We start from the raw sequence: 20,352 nt of genomic DNA on the forward strand, positions 1-20,352 counted from the left end.
GCCTCTTGCCCCTGGGCCACAGTGCTGCAACAGTGGCCTGTTTTTCCATGATGATACAGACTGTACCACTTAGCTCAGCAATGGGGGTGCTCAGAGTCAGGCAACCCTGCACATAGATTAGGTAACACTTTGTTTGGAGTCTGCCATTAGATGCTCAACAAACACCACTTGATGAGTTTCAGGTTGTGGTGTTTGTCACAATGATTATCCATTTCTTATCATGGCAATGAATGAAACATTTGCAATTGGATAGAACAGACGTGTGCGTGGGAGGAAGCCCGACTCTTCTCATTCTATGTAAACTGCTGCGTGCCACCTTACAGAATGCTGTACCAGCTGGCGCAATTGCTACTTAAGGTTCCACATTTCGGATTTAAACCCATCCACACTCCAAGGCAAAAATGCATTGGCAAGTTAGAGCAATTGTGAGGAAAAAAACAAGCTTATAAACACATTGTGACATAACTGCAGTGACATGACTGGTCTGTTTACGGGAGACCTGAGAAAGTCTGCAAATCAGCAACATTAATGAAGTGAACTCGTAGCCTATCAGTCTAGTTGTGTGCGTGCCATACTAAGAGAGAAGATGTCAGAGTTTATGGAGCAGAACAAACCGTGGATGCAGTTATTTGCATAAAATGATGAGAGTTGCTCCATGCAGAACAGCAGAACTGGTATACAATAACTGCATATGGAGAAGTCAAGCACACTGCTAAGTGTTATTAATGAATTTACAAAAAGTTTGGGAAAGAGAAGTCCATCTCAGTCAATGAGGTTTCAGGATATCATATTCCCTAAATCAGATAGCAGCTCTCATGTCAACACACTACAGCGGCTCCTCCCTGCAGCTCAGGGAGGATAGGATTCAGAGGATCCAGCAATTATCTGTAATGTGGGAGAAAAATCAATGTGCCCATGGAAAGCCAGTAAGGTCACCTAGCAGAGGGTGTCACTTAGAATGCAGCACAGACTAGCTGCTGGCTGTTGGCTGGGTACTATCAGGACAGGCTGAATTCTCAAAGCTAGAAATCACAAGTAATTATTTCCGTGGACAATACAGTACATGACGCATGTTTGTCTCTGATGTAAACGGTGCTCTTACATGTAAAAGTGTTGCATCATCCTCTTAGAAGTACCACTCTTATAGATATGATAAAAAAAACACATCTGATAATTATGAACAGCAAAACTATATTTAAATACTTGCCTTATCACATGAGGCCCACCAATGTTAGAGACTTAAAAGGATGAATGTGATATCACTTCCACTAGAGATTTTGTTTTGAAATTATTACAAATAAATAGTAATAACATACTCAACATCTACAGTATACACAGAGTAATATAACTTTCTTTCAAAATCTTCACGTTGGTTACAGTACAATTACACTTAAATCAATGCACATCTTCACCCATATCAGCATTTTGCAGTCGCTGAAAATCAAATGAATTGCTCTGCTATGAACAACGGTGAGCAGCACACTCACCTCTGCTGATCGTGGTGCTTGGACAAGCCATTCCCATCACACACCTGTGCTACAGGTACATCTCCTTTCTCTGTCTCCATGTGTTCTCTCCAAGGTAGGGTCTAACTACTGGGACTGGATGGAGAGCATGTTGAGGTCTAGAGTGTGCCACTTCTATTGTGGAAAGAAGAGGTAGTAGATGATGTGCACTAAGAGGAGCGGGAGGGCTTCTCTGACTGTCTTCCTGGAGACATTGATAGTCTGGGGTAAATTCTATCAACAGCAAGAGGATATTGAGAAGAACAAAAAAATCAATAGATAGCGGCCAGTTATGTTTCGAGGTTCAGTCTGAGTGGAAATGTGAAACCTGTGTGGCCTGGCCCTGACACTGGATTTACTTCCGTAAGTGGTTAATCAAGAGCTTGTCTGACATCGAAATTTCATTTTCCTCACACCATTACTCCCATTTTCTCTTTCATTTTAGGGGGGAGATGTGCTTTCGAATTTGAGGACCGGTAATCTGAGCACTCAGAGATCTGATTGTCATACTGCACCTTATACTCACACTCCACTAAACACATAGTAAATGTCTCTTAGAAACAATATCTGAGTGTACTGTATCTGCAATATACAGTACAATATCCATGTGTTAATGATAATTCAAGAAGGTTTGACCTACCCAAAAGTACAGTAAAGGAGATACCACTGAGATGTTATGTAGCTCAATATTATAAGCAAAACAAATATACTTCAGAAACTACAAAAACACTAAATATAACACATATATAACACAAATAGTACAGTACTGGCTGTGGAAGTGATCCCTAGAACTCATCCAATGTAGGTATTTTCCCAGAATACTATTGAAAATGTAAACAGGGAGAAAAAAAAATCAACACTGATTTGATTTCATCATGGAATGAGGTCAACCAGTAATGATAATTGCAGGTCATTATACACAACTTCTTACCTCTATACCCTCTACTCACTTGTTTAGGCAGGCTCTTAATGTATGACTTTGTACAGTATCTTGCCCCTGTTCTGTGCTTTTCCTATACGGCATTTCCCTGTTTTTATCATGTACATAATGCTATGTTTTACTGCTACTAGTAGTAGTAATAGTATTATGTATATTATGTATATTATTATTATTATTAATATTATTATTTCAAGAATGTATTCAGGACCTCTGTGTACTGTAAATGGTGATTATGATGACTCTGTTCTCTACGTGGGTAAAGTGGCATGCATAACTTCCTGTGACAGCAAGTTTAACATTATGGCATTAATGAATAAAACACAGCAACCACCCCCATGCAGTGAGTTCATTCAACCACAAAGGGAGAGACGCAAATGTTAACAAGAAACAAAATGATGAAATCAAATGCCAATGCCCATCTTCATCATCATGTTACAAAACCCTCCACAGCTATGATCACAACTGACTTCATAGTGTTTGTCCAGTGGAAATACAAAGTGGACTGTACTTTCTGGCCTAATGAACACCTCAATGATTAAAAAGTCAAACAAAAGATGCTGTATGTGTTCCAGTATACTAATGGGTTTCTACAGAGCTTCTGAGGAGGTATAAAGACTGGGCCACTCAGTGTGAATGAGGAGAGGGTAGTAGCTACAGTACTGTATACATTCCCTCACAGTCATGTTGAGGGAATATAGATGAATGTGGATTATGTAATATAAAACATACACACAAACCTTTAATTCATATGGAAAATGTACCCTACTTCGTTCCAATGAGATTCAAGCTAATTAGCTAAAGTAAAGCATCTACATTGATATTAAAAGCTCTTTTCATCTGTCAAATGTTTAAAAGGTATTCTTGGTTTTAGCTCAAATATGAAAGATATATAGACCAATGAGTAAAATACGTTAATGTTTCTGGTTGCATTAAGACAGCAACACTCTTTAGAGATCTAGATAGATAGCAACAATTATATTTCATCAGGACTATGTAAATAATATGTACACTAAACAGACTGCTAGTCCATACACCAGCACAGACAAGTGTCCTGTGAGGGAACTGCAGTTGGAGAAGACTGAGTCCCCTGTAACCCTTGCCTGATATAGTTGAATGTAAAAATAGAATTAAAATAATGAACACAATCCAAAAATATATAATGAATAACCTCAGCAATATTTCACTTGAAATGAGGGCTTGACAATCACACTGTGATCCTATAAAGAATATGATCTAATGACAACTGGAAGTTTTGGTTGAAACTGATCAAGCCTTGTCTCATGCTTTTCATCCTGCAGCCCCACTATAAGTCCCAGGGCAGTGATGTAGAGGTAACCTATTACATCATTGAAGAGAATACCTCCTACATACTACAGTACCATCAATTGAATGGGAAAGTGTGTCCAAACTTTGGACTGGTACTGTATATCCCCAGACGCCTCAGAGAGACTCTGGTGAGAAAACAGCTTTGCAATAGGAATCTTCCAGTACAGACAGCACATGGTGCTGCCTGGCGCGATGCTACGGCACCAGGCTCTGATAAATGTGTTCTTTTATCTCTCCCAGGAGGGTTATAGGCTACAGCTTAGCAGTCAAACTGGGGATTTCACATCAAACAATCATCAACCAGGCAAATGAATATGAATGAGCAGCAGCAAACCAGATGAAAATGTCATGTTTCAATAATCATCATCAATAGTATAACCGTAAGGAGATACATACATATTTAAGCAAGGTGAAATTGTATTTTTATGGGTTTTATGGTGGATCTCATAGTGTCTAGTTATATCATAAAACCACTAGATGGCTCTGTTATTTAGAAAATGATGGAATGCTTCAGACTCCAAAAGTGCTACTTGGACTTGGTAAAAGCTTTAGAGACATTTGAACAGGGAGTTGCATGCTCAACAAGCTGTGTGTGCTACTCTTGCCATGCATGCAGGGTAGCACTCTCCATGCATTCCACTAATGCAGGCTTGTATGTACACGGTCCTGGGATGTGTATGGTCCACAGGGAGTAGTTCTCCTGCAGAGAAATGACATTATGGGAAGTCTGATGGGAAGATTCTGGAGTCCTCACGAGCTAAGAAGTGGATCAAAATGCAAATCTCCTCTTATCATCACTTCCTCTGTCTGTTTAGGGGTTTCCAGTATCTGATGAACCTTTATCGGGGCCATAGCCTACAGTATTGGTTCACAGGCCACGTTATCAGACGTGTCCCTTCCCCAGGGCTCCCACAGGAAGAGCGTGTTCCCATGCCACCACATGCCACGGGTGTCTCACAACAGCTAACTGTGAGGAAAATGTGTTGAAAGGCATGTTTAATTAGCTTGGTCTTCAATAATTAACATATTATGAAATGTACCAAGACAAGTGATTCATCAAATGCATGTGAAAAGACAAAGCACTTATTGCAGTAGGTGTACCTACACGAGTATGACCAACATGATGACTGCTCTGATTTGGATTCCTTGGATGGATGACTGGAGCAGCGCAACTTGGGACAGGCGCACGTATTTCATATTACTCAGGGGGGCGATGACGCGCGAGGCGCCCCTGTTGTGAAACTGTGCCCCATCCCTGTTCCTGGCTGTGAGTCGCGCACTTCTGAATGGAACTCGACATGAACCGATGCAGAAGACATTGAGGAGCCCTGCGTTTGCGTTCGTGCAACACAACAGGTACGGTAGGCGCGGCTTTCCGTGGACATAGCGATGTCTTAGATTAAGATTTAATTGTAATGCGCGCATAGTCGCTGATCGGTTTAATTAATCAACTTCATCAACTTCCCAAGTAGCCTAATTTTAATAACTGAGAATAATAGTGATTATGTCCGCGCAAGGTTTACTAAGCAGTGTTTTCTCGTGCTCCACTCCCAACTGTAAAGTTATTTCCAAACGGAGACTGAGACAGACAAGGAGCTTGGACCCAGCTTTAATTAGACATTATGGGACCGACCCGGAGGAGACGTCGGATAAGTGCAATGACCCATTGAAGTCATCTTACCTGGGTCTAGGTCATGCAGGTGATTGCGTGAGACTTGGCAGCTCTGCAGGTGATCATGCAGGTGGTGGTTACCTCCAAACTTCCAAAGAAACCCTCTCCGGACTTGATGCGTGCCTTACGGCGGGGATGCCAGCATCCTCCAAACGTTCCCCATCTGTGGAGACTTCTACCTCTTCTTACCATGGTTCTTACTGCCATTTCGACTATGATCCCAAGACCACCAAGAGAAATACTGCCTGGGATTTACCATTTCTGGCCAGAGGTCCCGTTACTACAACCGGCGGAAGCACAAGCGCTCTATTTTCACCCAGAAAGTGGCTCCAAAGGAGATCACAACCGTCGATCACTGATTCATACGCTGTATGGAAATCCGAGGTGAGTTTGTTTATTATTATTATTATTGTTTATTATTACCCGAGGTGAGTAGGCGACAGTACGTGACAAAGGGAATATAATGGGGGGAAATAACAACTCATCTCTGAATTATTATATATAATTATTAGTTTCTGGTAATACAAGTGGTTGTTATTGCTGTGGTTGTGGTTGTGGTTGTGGTTGTGGTTGTGGTTGTTGTGGTTGTTGTTGTTGTTGTTGTTGTTGTTGTTGTGGTTGTTGTTGTTGTTGTTGTTGTTGTTGTTGTGGTGGTGGTTGTGGTTGTTGTTGTTGTTGTGGTTGTTGTTGTTGTTGTGGTTGTGGTTGTTGTTGTGGTTGTGGTTGTGGTTGTTGTTGTGGTTGTGGTTGTGGTTGATGATTATTATTATCATGATGGTGATGGTGATGATGACATTGACTTTTGGTTAAAGTTACAGTTCACGTTTTTTGAATTTCATGATTGTTGGCTTTTATACACAAATTATAGGCCACCATAATCAGCAAATAAAATGTAATTACCACCGAAAAATAACAATAATAAGATAATGATAATGGTGGTGGTGGTGACCATATGGTGATATATGGTCACCATATATTATTACAGAAGTAGTAGTTGTAGTTGCCATGATCATTTGATGAACAGTTGAATGAATAGTAGCTAGGCCTATTAGAATATAATTGTTGTTTGCTGAACTTAGGTCTGAAATGTGAAACACTCTTAAGAGTTGAGCAATAGGATGCTATTGGCCAAACAACAACATGGTGTCTATTTGAATTGAGATGGTGAGGTTGTCCGTATCAAAAGTCATCATACTCTACACTTTGGCCAAACCGGAGGTAATGTTATTTAGTTTGAAAACAAATAAACAAACCCATTTATATGGTTAGATATGTCAAAGATTAAGAAGATATTTCTAGGATCTCTCTGTCTGAGTCGCAGAAGTGCCCTCCAAGAGAAGCACTGTTCTGTTCTCTGTGGACAGTCTGTCTTGTTTTTAGATAAACAGAGGCTTATGTTTACAGGAAACCTTTAGTTTAAGGCAACACAGTCACTTCCTCTTCAATGCAGTCAAACATTGTGGTCAGTTGGAATGAGCAGTCCAAACGAACAGAACTGTGAGTGTTGGATTACACTTGGACATCAGGTAGGACCACATGTGAAAAGGCCCCTCATATTCTTGAGTGTTTGTTTTGTGCTGCACAGGATGTGTTATACAGTATATATGCTGTTAATAACAATGGGCTTGTCTGCGGTCTATGAATTGCTGCCTTGGGAACTGAACTTTTGCTCAAGCCTCTTTATTCAATAACTCTATACCCAGAAGTAGCTGAAATATCTCCAAATGCAGGAAATGGTTTGAATTCCCCCAAGGCTGATGTAATGTTGGCCTGCCATATTTTGTTTTTATTTTTCAGCAGCCTTTGACCTACTGTAAGCATGTTGTAACATAGTTGGAACTGTATTTAGATGCACTGAGTAAAGAGTACTATTCTTAAGTTTGATTTGAGTAGCCCAAATGTGTCCTAGCTATTATAGTTTATTGATGCACAGCGACAGGGTACAATATAGACTTTGCTACACAGTTGTAAAGTGTGTGATGATTTTTCAGTAAGGCTGAACTGTGGTGAGACAGGGGTGAGAGTTGTGGATCATTGGTCTTCTTAGTTCAGTGAGGGCCAGCCGCCAGGTGCTATAATCGCATCAATTGAAATGTCATTACATCAAGCAGAATTAGTAGCGTTGTTAATGCTTTCCATTCAAGTCCTTGCATGTTAGTTACATTTTTGTGTGTGTGTGTGTGTTTGTCGAAAGGGGTTTGACAAGAAAAAAGGTCACACAGTTCTGTTAGTAAGGAGAGGCGTGGGTAAAGGTGAAATCTCGTTCTCCCTGAGGTGGGTCTGAATCCCAGAGCCTTTTGCTCTCCCATTGCTCTCCCTGAATTCTTAAGCTTATAGCACATGTAACCCTCCACAACATAATAAGGACAAGCTGCTGTTCTGGGGCCAGTGGGATTATGCTTTTGGGGTCCTCCTGCATGTTCACTCCTCCAAATAATTCAAAGTTTCACTGTACTGAATTGAGTAGGTTGTATAAACTGTAATTTATGTGTTTTGCACCATACCTAGCAATAGCTTTTTATATTACTTTGTCTTGAATCCCTGCATATATGTAAACTATTTGGTACAGTAGATATTTCATGCAGTTTGTGTATTGTATGTATTGTGTATTGTGTATTTGTATTGTCTTGTTGAATTTGGCTGTTTTTAGAACCAGGCTTTAATAACTGCTAGCACAGCCAGAATTATAGATATCTTGATAGGCAAAGAATGTGTTGTGTCTTTTTGATGGATGTTTTACACTGTCAGGAATTCCATCTCTTGTCATTTCTTAAAAAGAGCTGCAAAGAAGCTCTTTATTTGGGTTATTAACTCTGGTTTGGCACAGACTTTAGGGAGAGGGAGATCAAACTCATTCCCCTTACTGTAAGTGTTCCTTACGGAAATTGCATCTGTCTTGAATTTTTTCAAAGTTTAACAAAGAGATTCAATCTGCTTGTATAAGTAAGACCAAGCCATGTAAGGCAGCAGTAACATCTGTAAATGCACACTGTTGGTCATCCAAACTATGGAACAAGATTCGATAATAACAATTGTATTGCCATGTGGGATCAATGAAGTAAGTAAGTAAGTAAATATCAATTAATTGATTGTGATATTCAGTGTTGATTGAAGAATCTACTCACCTGTTGCCATGGCACTACAGCAGTGCATTTAAAGATAATGGAGGAGACAAAACAGTATTGTTGCTGAGCTAAATTTACAATAGGCTACCTGGTGAATAGGACTTGTGTGGGCTGAAGAGGATGTAGAGCTGATTGGATGATCGTTGGATAGATGATATAATGATATACTTCCCTGCACCTCAGCCACAGAAACCTGTAGTAATTGTTTCATAAAAGTCTGCATGAAAAAAAGATGCATGGCATTGTACAGCAGTAAAAAAAAAAAACAGCAATAGATGAGTGCAATATACATACAAATTACATTCCATTTAAAAACAAACAGACAAAAAAGCATTCAAAAGACATTATAGGTCAAAAAAAAAGAAAAAAAAGAAAAAGATAAATGTTAGACCTAAATTAAACAATATTCTTATCATAGGCACCAATTTGATTTAGAGGAGATATGTGCTGCAAAGCGTCTCATGAGTGGCTTTTTAATGGTAGGGAATTCCTTGTGACCATGTGGCCCTATATATTACTGTGCGTTTCATTGCATTCGTTTTTTATTTGAGAAGTTCAAACAGACCAATGGTTGCATGTCTGGTGGAATCAGTATGTCTGTCAGAACCAACTAACTAACATAATCCCAAAGACTGTTCAGTTTATGATAAATTGCATTCTTTATTGGCAAAAAAGCAAAACAGTCAGTGGTCAGTATCTGATGATCTCACTACTTAGTGATGAATAATTGTAGATGTCCGTGCTGCTAGAATCCAAACTCAGCACCGCATCCCAAAGATGGTGTTCCTGGGTGTACTGTTTGTTTAGTGTTATGGAGATGTATTGTGAGGGTGACATTATGACAGTTTAAATGTACAACATGAATCTGGTCTCTACTACAGTCATCAACCAGGGCTGGGATCCCAATGCCAGACCCCTCCGAATTTATAGGACTTTTTATAGTAATTCTGACCGGCGACCTTACATGCTATTTATCATGCTCTTAGAATCAAGTGCCTGTGCTGCTTGTTAGAACACAACTGCCAAATTTGCTTTATTTAGCCTATATCTCCTTTGAAAAGTACAACATCAACTGTGTGCACCAACAGGAAGTAGGCCTATGTGTTTATTTATGTTTATGTTTATTTTATTTGTATAGGGACAATGCATATGAATGAACATGAACAAATTAAATACGCCAGATTTAGCCAGAAGACTAATTGTCATCCATAGTCCCTCGCCAGTTATAAAAAGGTTTCCTAAAAAGATCAAAATAACATCACACAGTAAAAGCATACATAGCAAACGTAATACTGTATATGAAATAATAAGTCATCAAATATAAGACAGGTCATTAAAAAAGATACATGGATAAGCCCATACAATAACAACACAGTACAAGCAAGCAGCAGCGGCAACACAGTAACACACAGAACACAGTACAGACATACAGTATATAGCGTTCAGCATAGACAACAATGGAAAAGCTGACATGACACAGAAACATAGAACATGTAACATTTCAGTGCTGACACTAGGTTTGTGTGTTAATCATCCATTGTTTTTACTGATGGCTGAACGACCTGTAGGTGTTCAGTTCTTTGAGGCGGGTTGGAATTAAGTTCCACTCCCGTGACCCTGTGACTGACCAGGCAGACTGACTACAATGTCTGTTTCCCCAATAGTTCAAAACTCATGGGAATGCTAGGTGCCAGCACTACCATTTGCTTTATTGCCCAAGAATATGATTAAACAAAGGAGCCCAGGCTATTTCAGATGAGGACAACCTAAAGACTCACATGACTATGCTGTAGAGGTAAACTGACAAGAGTAACTTATATTAAGCACATTTCACCTCAGCCCAGTAATCACAGTCACATGTGCGAGGTGGCGAAATATGGCACTCTGGTTGTCTGTGTGCCTGCTGTATCTAAGAGACTGTTGCAATAACAACGGTGAAGTCAGGTTGACATTGTTTCCCCTCTGCATGAAACACTGCCCCTCAGCCCCCATGAACAGCCCCGGCTCCCTCTTTTAGTCTCCTTTTATGAGATGTACAGTACGTCCTGTAACTGATGTTGCTCTCATGATTAACCTTATGTTAGTACAAAAAAAACTACAGTCTGCAGCACTCAAAGGTTCAGATTAGGTTTGTTTAAGTTTAGACCAGATGCAAGAATGATGGTGAAGCTTGATATTTTATCTGCAGGGTGAATTTGTCTTTTGCCAATTATGTCCTCTTTTATCCAGATGTATTGAGTATAGTGGGAATTAAATCTCCTAGGCATACAGTAAGTGTGCCTATCAAGACATGGCTGGTTCAATCGTCTCTTTCGAGCCCACAAGAGGGAAATATCAATCTAATTTGCATGTAAAATCCCACAAATTACAGTATACTAAATCCCAAAAGTATACAGCATGCTGTGTTATCACTGTATTTTAACAAGTCCCTCAATTAGCATAAAACGGACATTCCAGGGTAGGGATAAACACATGATTTCTATTTCATTAGTTAGATGACACCTTACTCAATGACAGACTATATATAGCCTTGTCCACTTTAATTTGTGTCCTTACACCATATTTCATACAATGTGCTCTGTGGGATCTACTTTAAGGACTTAGAAGGCTGAGTTGAAATGTAAAGAAGCAAACAGACATCTGGTTTACATGAAGTAAACCTCAACTCTTATGTCTCACAGCAGAGCAGCATGACCTGATCCTTGGCAACATTCCCCCAGGCACATATTTCTTCCCACAGGAGACTGTCAGTTTGCATGGCATGGAACTAAACCTGCTTGCAACAACCCATCGTACTGTGTACCGTAACACTCATTTCCTCGTGTCTCCGATGTTCCAAACAGGCAACGATATTCAACATTTCCACAAATGAATCATTGGTTATTTTTATTCCTCCGTCCACATTACTGTGATCTCCGACTGTCACCCGCCTAACCCAAATGGCTAGCCAACTCAATGTGTTCTGCTTGAAGACTAGCACTTGCCTCATAAGCTCAGTATGAGTCCAGGTGACCTCTCAACCCCAACATCTGGATGTTTGCCATAAATCATTTACAGCTAGATAACGGCCTGTTAGAAAAAGTAAATGTTTCTCATTCTATAAATAGAACTACCCAGAGTGATGTGGTCAACTTCCTCATAATGTTTTACTCTTCTGGGCTGGGGTGATGAGGCGGCCTCTCTGCATGCCTGCTCTGGGAGTATTCACGGTGCTGGTTTGAATTATTCTGTACGATGGCCTTCTCACATTTCCTCTCCCTGGTGCAGTCTCTGGATCTCTACCTTAATTGGACTAAATGAACTGAGTGAGCGCCCACCACAAAACATTGATGTTGTTACTTGGTGAGAAAGCCTTTTCTAAATATAGACCAGCGAGACTGTTTGAGTACATGCAGGCGTGATGGAGAGTAGGGAACATTCATCAGTCACACGCTGCTGAGACTGGGTAACCAATAGGGATCCTATTGTTGGTTTAGATGTGTCTGCTCTCAGGGGCTCATCAGAAGATAATAGTGTAGACTCCTGTGTCCTATCATCCAACATAATAATAATCACACAACACATTCATGCTCACTCCACTCCTTAGACAAACAAGCTGATCTCATCTCTTCATTATGTCAGACACACGGGGGGGGCTGTGACTATGAATATATACATAGAAGATAAGGTAAACATCATAGACAAAGCACTGGCCCTCTTTTGGCTACTGGGCGACTACCTCCCTCTTCAGCTGGGGCTGATTTAGCTGTATTGTTTACAGTTAATCTCTGATATGATGGCTTCAGGCTTCTGAGCGCCTAAGTGAATTATTGATTCATGTGGCTGTGGATATTCTCACTCTGCCCACATGGTACAGTATGTCTCCCCAGCATTAGTTACACAGGCAGTTTTTTTTGTAATTTAAGTGAATTTATTTTAGAATATTATGTTTTGATATGGTTTCCTTTGAGATTGAGATGGCCTTCAGGTATGACATTTGTGAGACCCTGTGAGAGCATTTGAAAATATTGTAATATTTTTTGGTCCTTAAAATTATTGACTGAATGTCATAGACATCAGTGCCTTCTGTTTTTTTTAGGATGGCTCTTATGGACCACTTGAGAGGATGTACTCTTCCTGCTTCTCAACGAGTGTGTGGCTCACTGCTGATATCTAGCGGTCATCTACGTCATGCTCTGTGTCTAACCCATTGAAAACATTACGTTTTAAGCACACCTTTATTCAAGCTTTCTTTTTCATATTGTAATTACAGAAATATTCCATTCAATGAATCAGTCATGTGAAAAACAATGGTAATAAGAAAAGCCATATTGTTGGATATGTTTTAAATTGCTTTCAACATATTCTTGAAAGAGTATCTTTTAATCCATTGCATAATACACTAAAACCTTTCACTGATAATTTCACAGCAGAGAGAGTGATTGACTGTTGCCATTAGAGGGAGCCATTCACCACAAATTCTGAAACAACTATTCTGCTCAACAATATGTAGATACAGTACATTTTGTGTAGAGTATGTGATTATAATATAATACTTCTTTTTTTTTTTTTTTAAGTAATAGAGGACATTCCTACGTCTGGACATAGTCTCAGTAATGTGGAGTGGGACAAAGGTTATCCAATTAATGTTGGTTGTCAGATAGCTTTAAAGTGTGTTTTTGTATGTTTTTAAGTATTTTAACTAGACATGTTATTATTCCATGCTTTGATATATTGTGTACTGCAATAGGGTTCAACAGAGTCTGCAAGTCCATGTCTATCATAAGGTCAGAGTATGCGTATCATGCTGAAGAGGCTTTCTGTAAACAGCTGACTGAATGATATCCCATGTGTTAAATGAATGTCTCCCTCATTGCATTCAACAGCATGAGGGGAATGTTTTAGATTTTCTCTGCTCTCTTGCCTTCCTGTTTGGATGTCAGTGAATCTGCAGAATTCTGGCAGCTGGAACGAATAAAGTAAGACTGACTTGTCTGTCTGACCTTTAGTCCAATGCACTTTCTCTGGGGCACTGAGACTCAGGAGAATACTTAACCCACCGAGGCTTACTGCAGTAAAACACTGGTACTTTAAGGGGATGGCCTCCTTATGTTTCTTCCCTTTTCCGTCGTTCAAGACACGTTGCCTTATTTCTGAACTGAACATGATCCAAGCTCAAGTGGACATATTTGTATTATTGTAATCTCCCCTTGTTCACTTAAAATGCCCTTACCATATTTTAGTCATCAAGGAGGTATTGATTCTGATTCTAGATAGGACTATGCCTTGTTGTCTTTCTCTCCTTCAGATTGGACATGATTCAGTGATGCTGAGAGGGAGAGAGAGGGGGGAGGAGGGGGGGATTGGAAGACTGTGGGTAGCTTTAGGAGTGTTAGCTTGGAATGCTGTCTGCATTCCTAAGAGCTCTAGAGAGTGGAGAGAGAGTGGAGAGAGACCCTGGAGGAGTAGCAGGGTGCTGGACATGGCTCTCACACACCATGCCTTGCTCAGCTCTCACATGTCCTCATTAAACCATCCCCTCGCTAGTTGCAGTCAAAACACAACAATCTATGGAATACTCACAACATACTGTGTCTATAAATTAAAGTGTGTTTCATTCATTTGGTCTCATTTTATAAAACAATATTTGACCCATTGTACATTGAAACACAATCATTGTGCAGATGATCTATTAAAACAGTAAGAATAGATGAATAGATTATAATGTTATCAAACTATGTCGCCAACTGCAATGGGTGGCAAATTGTGTTTAATTCTGCTGGGCTGTTGCAGCTGTTGGCAAGATCCAGCTGTTTGGATGGTTTCAAATGATAAAATTAGTTAAGCTAACCAAATCAGCACCTGCCATGATTGTTATGCAGCGCAAGGCTTTTTTTCGGGAGTGCAAGGCATCTTGGTGTTGTTCCAGAATATTCTCTGAAAATACAGGGTCATCAATCTCACAATGGCTTTTAGAATGTGTCCTTGCAATAAGCATATTTTCTGTACTCATCCCTATTTTATGTGCATGTTTCTTCAGTCAAAAGTGGAAATAGGATTAATCAGTCTATTCTATTTTGGGTTGCCTTATCCGATCATTATTCTGTGGAAGAGAAAAACGGTCCAACAAATCTGACTAAAACCCAGTTTAAATGTCTACAATGATTTAGTTTACAAGTGATATATTCAAATCTATTTCAACTTGTACGCCAAACAGGTCTTGGCTTGATACAGTCTGTGGAGAGCTGTATCGTAAACATGTCACAATTTATTAAATAGTTTACGAAGGTATAGCAAACTGAATTTTATATATGCACTTTGTAAAACCTCACCCATTTTTGATCTCCCACAGAATACTATATTCCTGCCTTTCCGTTGCTGCACCAACAAGATCTTCAGGTTCATCCAAAGAATGCAGCCTCCTGTTATGGTTTATATTGGAGATGTGTGGTGCAATAACAAAGTGGGTCATGGTGCACTCGCTGCCTCCCTCTACCTGACATCACATTCCAGTTAGTTTGTTATTTTCCAACATGATTTCTTCCTGTTTAGATGGCAAAAGCTGCTGAAGATGTCAGCAAGTCCCAGTAATAACAAACGTATCCATTCCCCACAAGGAAGAGTCAATCCACACTCCACAATGGAGACTGTAACTATTTCAATGCTGTAATATGCTGGATCTCTTTATACTTAAATACATGTTCAAGCCTCAATACCTCTGCAGTGGGAACACGCCACGAAATATGCATGCTGTAAGACAAAGTTGAGGAGAGAGGCTCTCTGTTTAAGTTTCTGTTCAAGATTGAGAATTAGTTGAGGAGATGGTTTACATAGTGGCCATGCAGTGTATCTTACATGTTTCATGGAATGATCTTAGCGTCTTATATGCCACCTTCATAAAGCGCACAAAGATTTAGATCATATAAAGTATATGATAATGAGTAAAGTAAAGTCTCTGATGTGCCCTGATCCCACATCTGGACGTCTGTGATACTTCAGTTACAGTACATTTATATAAACAACATTTCTTATGGCAAACAGTGCTGGCACATTCCTCTGATCAAACTTCAAACTTCCCCTCACAATAAATGTTTGCACAGAAGTACAGTATATGAACAAATCTTGACCAATTGATAATCTTGAGAAACATCTTACATCTTACCGATAAATCAATTAAATTGACAAAAGTGTGATTAAACTGGACTAATGTTATACCTGTCCATGTTATGGTGTCTCTTATAATCATCATGATAGGACAAATTGAAGGTTTATCAATTTTACATTTTTATCATTTAGTTTATTCTATTGAAAAATAGGTACTACTCATCCGTACTCTATGAGCCTATATAACACTTTCGAAATAAAATGTGTTAAAAAAAACTATGAAAAAACCCTGAATCTAACCTGTGTTTATCGGCTAATCAATCATTTCGGTCGTTCCTGTCCTTTTGCCCTCGATGGAGAAGCGCTCTTTCTCTGCCCCGCCCCATCTAGACGGCGCTACTTGTTCTTCCCGCGGACCCGAGGAACCAGGCAGCAGCGCAACTTGAACCGCGCACATCTGTTGCGGTATTCAGACACTGCATGGAGCAGACTATGAGCGAACGTTTCAACAGCAAAGACTGAAGCCGAAATATATTGTGTTGCCTGTTTTCTTCAAGTAGCCTAATCCGGAGTTTAATCCCACAACCGTACAAATTCTGCACCGGGACAGCTATATGTATGTATGCTGATCATGGAGGACCTCCTATCCCCTGACAGGCACATCTCTTACCTCGTAAGTAGGCTATTGGAATAACTGTTAGCGGCCCTATTATGTGAACAACCAAGAACGTCTTTTGAATGGGAAAAATTATCTCTCGGATACTCACATAATCAACATAGTAAGAAACTAACTAACTAATTTACTAACTTTAGTAAGAGCCTGTGAATCTACTACACATTATTCCCATAGTTTTAGTTAATCATGATTGTCCTATAGTATTTTTCTATAGACTGTCCTCAGATGCTGTTTCTGATTTAATCAGTTTTAACAAGAAACAGTCAGATTTACAAAGAACAGTAAGTGCAGTTGCTATTATGTAGTGCAGAAGAGCAGGTGGCCTGTGCAAAACATGTTATCCATGAAACTATAGCAAAGTGAATTGTATCTGTCTGTGGGTGTGTTACTGTATTAAGCAACCATCTGTGAACCCTTATCATGTGATATCATCATGTATTTGGCAAATAACCTAGATACTTGTTCCACACATGCCTATCAGGGTGGCTGTGCTCTTGTATTTGCCATCACTGTGTTCATACCATAATATCTGAACAGGACACTGTCCATACAGTAGGCTATGAACAGGTTTTATTAGGCACAATCTGTCACTGTTAGAAATGTCTCATGATAGGTTATGTTATGACATCAGAACCAGCATGAATATTAGTAGTAAATATGGGACCGACAACACACTGGGAAAATAGCTTACAGGTCTGTGAAATGTACTCAAGGGTAGGCTGAGGAGAAAACCATTTCTGAGAAGTGTCATGTTTTGTTATTATTCTAGAGACCAAATGGATTGGAGATTGTGTCGGCCTAGATATTGTTGCTCCGTGTGACAACATTTTATCCCGGACCTGGGCCGTATTCCACAAAGCGTGATTAGAGCTAGTTCAGACTTGTTTTGATAATTCGCAATAATTTCAGATCCAGTTCCGTTCCATGAATGTGGCTCAAATATTTTTTTTGCCACAAATTGCTATGCAACCAATCCTTCAGAACAAACCTGGTAGCAACCAGGTTTACGGTCTGGTTTAAGTCAGATGTGTGTCAAAAATGTCTCACAGGTGGAAACTAAATCCCGAACGACAGTTCTGCCAAGTGTCTTTTTGGAAATATTTGAATTTATATTATTCGGAAGTTTTACGCATTTGTGAATCGTTTAACCTAAAACAGCTTGTGTCACTTATCTGTTAACTCCCTCACCTTGAAAGATTCCATTTCTCATCACAAGACTGTCTTATTCAATATTTCCTTTGACGTAGCTGTTCCTTCCCCAAAACGTACAGTTCACCCCCGTATCCTTAATGAGAGATCTGCTGATAATTTTTCCTCTGTTTTCTCTGCTCAGTGTAACAGCTTTAAAGCCTGGTGCACACATAAAGATTTTCTAAATCTTATCAGATTTTTTATCTGAGAGAGATCCCACACATGAAGATAAAAAATCACGGATTGAACAGTTTTGATGGTATTGTGTGTGGCGTGCTCCGATATTCCCAATGCAGCACACCACATACATGGTGGCGTTGGTTGTTTTCTCTCTCTTGTTTCTGATATCAGTTGATTTTATTATTTTATCATTTGTTTTATTGCTTTTGTGAAGTGCTTGTTTACATTTTATGAATTATATTTTACTTGCTGGCTGTTTACTTGCTGTCTTTTATGCTGTATTCTACCAAATGTACTGTGAAGCACTTTGTGACTGCTGTCTTGAGAAGTGCTATACAAATAAAGTAAAGTAAAGTAAGTACTGTGTAGGTCTACCAGACTAATGATGTCATTTTAGCTCATAGATGCAAACAGCCAGGTGCTGACGACGGTATGAACTCATTAACCTCTACCTTGTAGGCACTACTCCTGGGAGTTACTGTAAGGGTTGTATACCTACATATAACAGGGTTACTAATCAATTAACTTTACCTCTTTTATCTTTGACCTTATCCTCTTTCTCAAAGACAAACAGCTGTGTGATCATAGTCACAGCATCAATGTTGCTGACAGTTGTGGGCACGACTCAGAACCATGTTTAAGTTCTGACCATTAAAGGGTAAATCTGCGATTGGTACATCAATGTTAGATTAGTAAATTAATAATAGAAAGCCATTGATTCTTGAAGACTATAGGTTATAAATGCCTCATCAGCTTAGTTTAACTGTCTTACTACGTTGTTTGTAAACAATGAAATTCTAAACAAATATTGTGTAGTTTCAAAACATGGTTCAAACTATATATATGTTATCTCATGGATAGTTAGTCATTGCATACATAGCGCTGTCTATGAAATTGAGAGTGGTTGCATGTCTCCAGCCCCATTCCTCAGCTGTTTATTGTTTTGTTGTTGTTACAGATTACACATTGCACCTATACGGACAAGTCTCAAGGACATGCTTCAACTTCCATGGTCACTTTTAAGTATGGCTTTGATGAATTACAAGGACATTGTTGTCCAACAACAAGACACTGTAAACTTATATACTTAATGACCTTGTCCTTTTATACCAGGAAGTATAGACACATTTCTTCTTTAAAAGCATAACAATGACAGTCATTGAACGCTTAATTGTTTTCTGCTGGCAGTAAGGCATTGTTTTTGGACTTGGCTAGGATGTATATTTCTTTCAGTTATTGTTGTTTTCCAGTGCCACTGAAGGTTACTATTACTAGCACCTTTGGATAATTGGATCGGTTACCAGGCACTATTTCCGTATAATTTATGTTAAATGATTGCTGGTGTTGTGCACTCCATAAAACCAGTCGTGGGTGACATGAGTGACCGTTGAGTGACCGTCTCTCAGTTCTTGAACCAATAGATGGATGGAGTGTGTGCAGGTTGTAAACTTTCCAGGCATCAGAAAGTCAATGAATAGTCAATTCACCCCAAACTAACCTTATTGATTGCAGGCATGCATATTAAACACCACAAGTAACTCTTGTTAACTCAGATTAGAAAGATGGATTGCTCTCTGTCTCATGGGAGGTGGTGCAGTGTTTGTTGTGAGGAACAGCAATTGTTCAAAGTTCCACTACTCTCAGAATGTTTCATTCAGTGGCTTCCTGACCTGGGAGGAATATTCATCACCCCATCGGATCGAGCTCAAGTATGGTTGATTGCAGTATTCTGGGCTCTCAATCTCACTACCTAGTGTTTACCTTGCTCATTTCCGCTCATTGTATTCCACTGAACGATGGCTATAAAACCTTATTTTCTATTTCACATTATGAATTAAGGACAAGGACAACCACAAGACATGAATAAACCATTGTGTGCGCGTTAACTTTAGCAGGTAATTGCTTTTAGTGTGCACAAGGCCAAGTAAACAAGAATGTTGTTTCAAGGAAGCAATTATTACCCTTTTCTCTTAATCTAGCAATGGGAATGGCTATTACCACCTTTGATTGGGAGGCTTATCATTTCATTGTTAACTTGTAAAGTATCACATTACTCATTGTTTAGGCACCATGTGGGGTTTCTTGTCTAGAAATGTAAAAAGAATTGCAAGGTGAACAAATAAGGCAAGAAGATGTCATATTTCCACGTCAGATGAATCAATCTAATAGGAAAAAAAATCATGAACAATTCGTTAAATTGACCGACAGCCCTAATCTTATCTACTAACTGATTTTACATCCAGCATCATTTGTCATGCCCTGTCATAATAACACTGACTCACAGCAGGTTATGCAGGTAGCTTTCATCTGAGGTGGTACAACACACACACACACACACACACACACTCACACACATACACACACACACACACACACACACACACACACACAGACAATACATGGTTACAGAACGCAGGATCGTTTCTAAGAATTTCGATCAAGTAGAACTGCAGTACAGGACCGTGTGAGTGAGAGGGGCTGACTTATGTGTGAGTGTTCTCTATGCCTGTGCTGTGGTCTGTGAAGGCCATGTCCCTCTGTGTCTGAGGGACTGTGGGAAACTACTGTAGTATGTACTCAGATCTGATAGTCAAAAAGCCTCCACTCCCATGTACTCACTGTGAAGGAATGTTTGAGCAGATTGAGCAGACGAG

Source organism: Nansenia antarctica (genome assembly GCF_963989245.1).
Source record: "Nansenia antarctica genome assembly, chromosome: 7".
In the NCBI taxonomy this organism is placed as follows: domain Eukaryota; kingdom Metazoa; phylum Chordata; class Actinopteri; order Argentiniformes; family Microstomatidae; genus Nansenia; species Nansenia antarctica.